Source organism: Palaemon carinicauda, chromosome 4 (assembly GCF_036898095.1).
Source record: "Palaemon carinicauda isolate YSFRI2023 chromosome 4, ASM3689809v2, whole genome shotgun sequence".
In the NCBI taxonomy this organism is placed as follows: Eukaryota; Metazoa; Arthropoda; class Malacostraca; order Decapoda; family Palaemonidae; genus Palaemon; species Palaemon carinicauda.
Window position 1 is genome coordinate 178501204 of NC_090728.1, and position 8275 is coordinate 178509478.

The 8275-nt window shown below is 34.2% G+C and overlaps 1 protein-coding gene across 1 annotated transcript in view; it reads right to left on the reverse strand.

Moving 5' to 3' along the window:
- LOC137640243 (nonsense-mediated mRNA decay factor SMG8) overlaps window positions 1-7482 on the reverse strand; it is a 138670-nt gene extending 131188 nt beyond the window's left edge. Inside the window, exon 1 of the mRNA XM_068372814.1 lies at window positions 7425-7482. The gene's annotated coding sequence lies outside the window, so the exon portion shown is untranslated. The remainder of the gene's footprint in view (window positions 1-7424) is intronic.
- Window positions 7483-8275: the final 793 nt, after the last annotated feature.

Genomic DNA, 8275 nt, shown 5'->3' on the forward strand with positions numbered 1-8275 from the left:
CCACAAGAATTTACCACAGTCGTAGGTATACTTCACAATACTAGTAAAACCAAATAAAGTTCTGTAAAAAAAAAAATAACGGAAGTTTTCCAGCAAGCTTATAAAAAACCTTTTAAGTAAATCCTTCCCTTAAGGCAGAGCTACCAGTCATTAAAATTGTAGTGCTGCCCTTCATAAATATCCATTATCTAATTGGATCGGTATGAATATTGTTTCACTAGTAATAAAATACAGAAATTTTATTTATAGTCTAAGGATATTGATATTCAATAATATGGGTTTTTGCTTCAAAATGACCTCATCGTAATTATCCACAGAGACGACCCATATCACCCATGGTCTTCAAATTTCCCCAGTTTGGGAACCACTGGTCTAGGGAGAACATTGACAAGACTAGACAGCCACAGACTTTAAAATATAAGAGAAAATAAAGATTACTTTCTAAGCTGACTCCAAGAAAACTTATTTCATTGTCGCATCAGCAAGAGGATCAGTGGTTTCTCATGTCAGGCCGGTTCGTAGACTAAGAATTCTTGCGTATCAAAAATGTGATTTAGTAGCCACTATTTATATTTCAAAATATCAGATACCTTGTATTAAAAAAAAATTTCTTAGCCGACTCCAGGAAAACTTAAGTAATTGTCGCATCAGTAAGAGGATCAGTGGTTTCGCAGGTCAGGCCGGTTCGTAGACTAAGAATTTGTATGCGTATTAAAATGTGATTTAAGAGCCACTATTTATATTAGTATAGCTGATACTTTAAATTTCCAAAATTTTATTACAGTCAGGAATTTTGAATATTTTGTTAGTGATGAAAAATGCTAAAAGTATCAGGTGATGCGCATACATTGTAGTTGCGTGATGTGATTTATTTCATGTTTAATTTCTGTTTTAATCTTATTGCTTACTTTTGGGTGATGCGAACCTATGGATGGTATGATTAATATGAAACTATAAAAATCTAGATTGGTCAAGGAATAAATAACCTTCACATTTAATCCAGCAACAAACAAAACAATTGGCAACACTTAGTAACTCGGGGGCTGGCACAGAATCATTCGCAACCCCAAATTAAGGTGTTTCGATGATAAAAACAGCTTTAATTATGGACACCAAGGCTCATGCCAGAAGAAGTGGTTGAAAATTAGTTTAAGTACGCAATTCTCTTCTCTCCCCTCTAATCAAATAATGAAAATTGATAATTTCAATTTAGTTGACAGCCCAACACTTATGGCCATTTAAAAGTCGCTCATGAATGGCAGAGGCAAGGGACGGTTACAATGCCCTAGAGACTGACCATATGTGATCAGCGCTCAAGCCCCCTCTCCACCCAAGCTAGGAACAGGGAGGGCCAGGGAATGGCTCCTGATGACTCAACACACCTATAGGCTCCCCCAAACCACCCAAACTTAGCTCACAAGGATGGTAAAGTTGCAGACACTAAAGGCACTAACGAGTCTGAGCGGGACTAACCCCCTTCTGGCGAACACCAGGCAGAAACGTTACCAATCAGGCTACAACAATAACTTTTCTAAATGTAGGTTATAATTAAAAGTTAAGTCTCCATTTCACTGAAGTTAATGCTGTAAGGCAGGCATATCTGGTATGCTTCTGAAATTCTCTCATGTGTCCTGCTTGGTTATAAAAGGTTTTGCCATTAACGTAGGTGTTTGGTTCCATCTGTATACAGTTGATAAAATTCAAATTCATACCCTATTTGAGGCACCATTAAAATGGTTGAATGGCTATCTTTTTGCAACCAGCCATTCTATGCACCATTTCAATACATTTAAAGGAAATTTATGCAGCAAAGTGCAATTTAATCTTTTATTTTGTAGTGCACCATAATTATGTTACGCACTAAGCTTACAACTTTTCGCGAACAAGACACATTAAGTTAAACACTTGCCCGCGAACAAACTTCTAACATTGCCGGTCTTTGCCAACACTGTCAGAAATAAATTTGAAAAAATTTTTCATAACTAGTATCCGCCAGTTAATTCGTCCGGTAACTTCTACATTTCTTAGCGACCTGATCTAATTCCGTGTTAATCCACGGATTGGAGTAGATGTCTGACATTGAAATTATTTTTGTGTCACGTTTAAAGAGCTGAAAGGCCATTTCATAGAATGATTGGATGTCATGAGTAAACAGACACCTTGCTAAATATGAAAGGCACAATCGGAACTTAACTTATGTTGAGGACTGCTTTTTAACATTTTAAAACTTCCAAAAACCATTCAAAGCCCAGTAAATACGAAGGATTAGGATTACATTAAAAAAAATAACAGTTCAAGCAGTCTCTCCGTGCTTGCATTAACAAGGCATTTTCTGAGCAACAGATTGATATTTGATAAGTTATATTACGTGCCATAGCCTCCAGATTTCAAGAAGTACCCTTTAATGACCTTCACTCTAAAGCTAAATACAAGTCTACTGCTAAACCATTTAACTTCATCGCCCATTCAAGATTTATAAACAACCCTGGTCTTATTTCGGCTTTAGGAACTTGCAAGTCTTTGTAAACTTTGAAAATACAAGAAACTTTCTGATAAACAGGTTTATACAGTACTGGCCAAGGTTTAAAGGTCGCTCATGAATGGCAGAAGCAAGGAAAAGTGACAGTGCCCTAGCAATCAGGACAATGCCCAGAGACTGACCATATATGATCAGCGCCCAAGCCTCTCCACCCAAGCTAGGACCAGGGAGGGCCAGGCAGTGGCTGCTGATGACTCAGCAGATATACCTATAGGCTTCCCCAAACCCCCAACCTTAGCTCACACAGATGGTAAGGTTGCAGACACTAATGGCACTAACAAGTCTGAGTGGGACTAACCCCCGACTAGCAACCACCAGGCAAAGACGTTACCAATCAGGCCAGAGCAACCCTTTCTTTGAATCAGTTTTGATTCAGTTGCTAGAGTAGATTTCTTGAACCAATTCTATCTTGGTGTCTGCAGATTACACTGCAAAAGCCATACCGTTTCGTCGAATTAACTCCTACTATACCACATCACATTGGTCAACCAAATATATTCTTCCTGCGTAAAATACTGCTCTGTTTAGATACAGCAATTTTGGCTAAAACTAGATCTGTAGAATGGTTAAATTCCTGTGACACCCGAGAGGAAGGACCCTTGAGATTTTAAAATATAAACAGTAGAAGAACTATCATTAAAAAAAAATATCAAAACACTTCATAGGCTTCCATAACAGTAACCCTTTCCCAAGTTTACTGTAGAACTTTTATACATAGTTAACCGTTGTGCAAAACATTTTCTAGCATATTTAGTTTTGCAAATTGCCAATTTAACTTAATTTCGGCATAATTCAAGTAATTATATTAAAATAAAATTATTAGAGGTTACTCTACATAGAAATGTCATTTTATTCTAAGTTATCCACAGCTACTGTTTGGCAGGAGACTTCACCAGTACAATAGCAAATTTTATATTTGTATATTTAGTAACAAGGTCATTCTAATGATCGGACATTTTATAATAGCAAAAATAATCTAAAATATTAATATCTTATTTAAAAACTGTAAAAATAAAAAATATGGCAGCAACTTATAATTTATTTAACATGAAACTTAACTCAAATTCTTCATCTGGTAGATAAATAAAGAATGACAATTAGCCTACATATTTAGTCTTCAGATAGTTTAGATAGTTCAGATAGTTGTTGACAGACTATTGTAAAATCGAAGCTCCAGGTCCAGGCCGCATACCGCCAAGAAGATTAATGTCAAAGGTAGACCCAAATCCACAAAACCACCACCTGAAGAAAAACACGCACCGTTAGATAAATATTTAAAAATTGAAATTCAGTAAAGATCAACCATGGAAGACTGCAAGATACCTCGTTAGAACCAAGATGAACTACAGCAGTCGCCAAGGACAGCTAAGTTTTAAGAAAAACTAATAAATATACAAAAATAGAGACGCAACACCTCATACAGGGAACCTCAAAAATCTTACTTTAAAAATTTAGCATTTAACTTTACAACATTAGCTTAGGGCCCTTAATATGTGTTGGACATCTGTGAACCTGGAACGACCGTTAAGGTCGTGACGTAAAAAGCTGCCGGGTCGAGTTATACCATAGCTACCTCAAAGCCTTGAGTTGTACCTATCCAAGATGTCCAAAACTGTCTGCCGGCCATCAGTAAGATTTAGGGCACTTAGCTGATGACGCAAACTACTTCCCTTTAAGAAAATTTCGTATATTACTTTAATTTACTAATTAACCATTAATAAAATTCTCACCCTCTTCCCGACTAGTCAGGCCTTCTCCATCACGAGGCTCAATTCTATGTAGTCTTCTATTAGTTTTCTTCCAGCTGTAACCAAGTCGTGGAATGGTCTTCCTAATCGGTTAGTTGAATCAGTAGAACTTCAAAAGTTTAAAGTTGCAGCAAATGTTTTAATGTTGAACAGGCTGACATAGGTTTTATATATAGTTGTATATGAATTCTGTTTTAATATTAATATAATAATAGAAGGCAACCGTGTTACCCCATACGAATGGGAAAAAAGCACGATAGTTTATATACAATGATTTAATTTAATTTGTTATTGCTTATTGCTTATTTCATTTCCTTTCCTCACTGGGATATTTTCCCCGTTGGAGCCCTTGGGCTAGTAGCATCTTTTCCAACTAGGGTTGTAGCTTGGCTAGTAATAATAGACAACCACACCTATTTTTTTAAGCAGACAGTAAAGGGAAAACCGGAAAGCCTATCTATAAAACCTCCGTGCTCTTCCAGCATATGCCCAACTAATTTTCAAATTTTAAACAAAACTTGAAGATTGCGTATTTCAGAGGGTTTAAATGTTGCCATACCAGTAGGCCAAGTGTTGTGCTATTAACCTTAACTTTACCATGTATTAGAATTTGATTTTCGTGATCACTTGACTTATATTTCCGTAGCTTGTAGCTTTTCAATTAATTTTCTCATTCGGTACAAAAGACGAAGAGTTAATTTGAATACGCATGTAATACTGCTGTTAAACTACTGACTTACGCATCTCCAGAGTAAAATAAGACTTTCCACATGATGAAAATAAAATGAGGCTAAGCTATTTAACGTATATATATTGCAAATATAACATGAAAAATTCCGAAATAATACCAGTGCCTAAGATTTACTAGGGAGAAACTATGTGGTGGATGGTATCACTTCATTTTACACATACCACAGCTGGGCTGAAAGGTAAACTGCCTTTAACTTAAATTTAATAAGATTTTTTCTATAAGCGAGGGGGTACGGCCAAATTAATATAAGGGCATCAAAAAGACTTCTATTAGGCCCTTCTTTAATGCACGCACAAGCTCCTGACCGACTCGCATTATCTGCAAGTTTAAAATCAAAAGTATCTAATACAGCGTTAAGCTTTAAAAAGCCATTTAATGAAAATTATTTTTAAGGGGCAATGTATACTACAACACCGGTTACTCGTTCTACATATGTGGAAGATATTTCTCAGATTGTTTTGATGGCTCAAGTAGGAGACAAGCTCAATGTACCAGTGCAATTTGTCTTTGCCCACCAGTGAAGACTGTTCTTAAAGAGATTACGGCTCGTGCTGAATTGATCTCAAATTAAACTGAAGATTTATATGTTGAATTAAACTAAAGATTTATATGTTGAATTAAACTAAAGATTTAAATGTTGAATTAAACTAAAGATTTATATGTTGAATTAAACTAAAAATTTATATGTTGAATTAAACTAAAGATTTATATGTTGAATTAAACTAAAGATTTATATGTTGAATTAGAACAAACTACTAGGAATTGGGAGTTGACATAGGTTAAAAGTAACAGCCATATACAGTAATTTAGATATTCGTAATTGAAAAAAAAATTCAATTTCATGAATTTTAAGTGTCAAACTAGGATTGAATCCTAAATCACTGGTATCCAAAGGCTTTCTCAAAAAATAATAATTATCAACCCAAACTTCAAACAATACTTTGTTGGAAAATAGCAATGTGCCTGGAACTGAAAGCTTTCAGGTTTCGGGTACAACTTTTGGATATCTTGCGTAGGCAACTAGGTTGTCATACAGATTCTTCGTTAGAAATAGATTTACCAATAAAAGTTAGCCGTTGAAACAAACATTTTATATAAACTTAAAATTTACAGGTCTTTGTAAATAAGGGTTTCAGGTAGGCAATATCTATATTTAAACAAATTGATAGTGTCATGTGTGCCTAGCTTTACCGGAAAACCCTATTATGGCCTCCATGTTTTAGAGTTCCTTTGGGCAGCGATGCACTTTAAAGCATTACCTCTTACAAGGTTCGTAATTAAATACAAAAATTGAATTAATCCTATCCATAAAACTATTAGCTTATCCAGCTACTTAGTATATTTTTGGCCTTTAAACCAGTTTTACTTAGGCTAAAGCTACCCTAACTTAGCTGGACTGAAAACTGCTCTTTTCCTGATAGGGATCATTGTCGCAAATTCTAGTTTGTAATGTTTAGCGTGGTTTAGTAATGTTACAGTATGAAATTAAATTTATTAGGCATTTAATAACATTCATTTATCAATTAAAAAGTGCTCATAGATAAGGCACACGATAGCCAAGCAAGAGTCCCGTAAAAGGTTACATGTTATACATTTGTGCGAAGTATTAGGTTTAATAGACTAACAAAACATAAACTAGAAATTCTGGTTGCAGCCTGAAGGAGGGTTGGGCGATCACATTGCCACGAGAATGTGAAACTAGTATCTAGTAGAGTTCGTGATCCAAGTGATTTGTTGATAGTCAAAACGAGTTTTAGAATTTACGAATATCAACTTAGATTTACTCTTGTAAAGTACCAGCATTAATATTCTGTAGAGAAATTGAGAGAAAAAAATTACTGTAACTACATCCATCAATTTACCCAAAGACCAAGTTTATGCCACAAAAAATGCAAAACCGATAAAAGGTGTCATAGCGCGAGACACTAACGCCAGTGTAAGATGTTTAGTAACTTAGAACGTCCAAAATAAATTAGCACACGTGTAGCCAACGAATAGCGTCTGCACTAAAAAATTTTTTCTAAAAAGTTATCTAGATTTATGTCTACTTAAGATCTAGAACTTTGAAATGTGCGGCCCTAAGACTTTAAATTCTCCCACTGACCATCCAAAAAAATAAAGTAAAAGCTTGTTTACAAAGTATACTGATTTGGGAGACTTGATGAACTATAACTATTTAATAATGAACGCGAAACACAGAAGAGTATATACCAAACAATCAGAAAAAGTGATTTAGATTTTGTAGGACCAATAAAACATCCCTTAAAATAAAGAAAGGTCCAGTTAACATATTGCCAATAGAGTCAAAGTTTTAAACTCCAAGGAAAAAACCTGTATACACAACCTAATAACACTTAAAAGATACTTAAAACTTAAAATTTCTCACTTGATTCAAAGAGAATAGATTACAAATTCTTTAACGCTGCACTTATTGTGCGTCGCAGCGATACGAGGTACACCAAGAGAAAGAATATAGAAACTTTGCCAGAGCAAAGGTAAACTACAGCAGTCGCCAAGAAAAAACAAAAGCATACAAAAATTAGACAGTTACACTGTTCAAACAAGGAATCTGAAACCAAGAACTCTTTTCTAAGATTTTTCAAAATATAAAAATTATTTCTTTACATACTGAAGAGGAATAACTTGTTAATGAAATTCTCACTTTTTTACCCCTTTTCCGAAATTATTACTGAACAATGTATAAATCTCATATGTAAATACTCCCAAGAAACTGAACTGTTATGGATAATTTGTTTATCATAAATATTGCCTGTTGGTTATTATAATATTTATGATTTTTCAACAAGTTTAGGTTTGCCCTCTGTCTTTGTTTGTTACATCAGACATATTAATCCGCAAATTACAATTCATCTGTTACGTTTGTCTTTTATTAATTACGCTTTTAGATTATGGCACTTGTTTTATAGTTCTTTATTATTATCTGATCTTTTATAATTTTTTAAGAAATATCTGATCGTGTTTCTAGAATCCACTGCTACTTTGTAGTTTTTAATATTCACTTTCAATTATTATTATTATTATTATTATTATTATTATTATTATTATTATTATTATTATTACTAGCCAAGCTACAACCCCAATTGGAAAAGCAAGATGCCATAAAATCAAGGGTTCTAACAGGGAAAAAATAGCCCAGTGAGGAAAGGAAACAAAGAAATAAATAAACGATATAAAAAGTAATGAAAAATTAAAATAAAATATTTAAAAAAAACATTA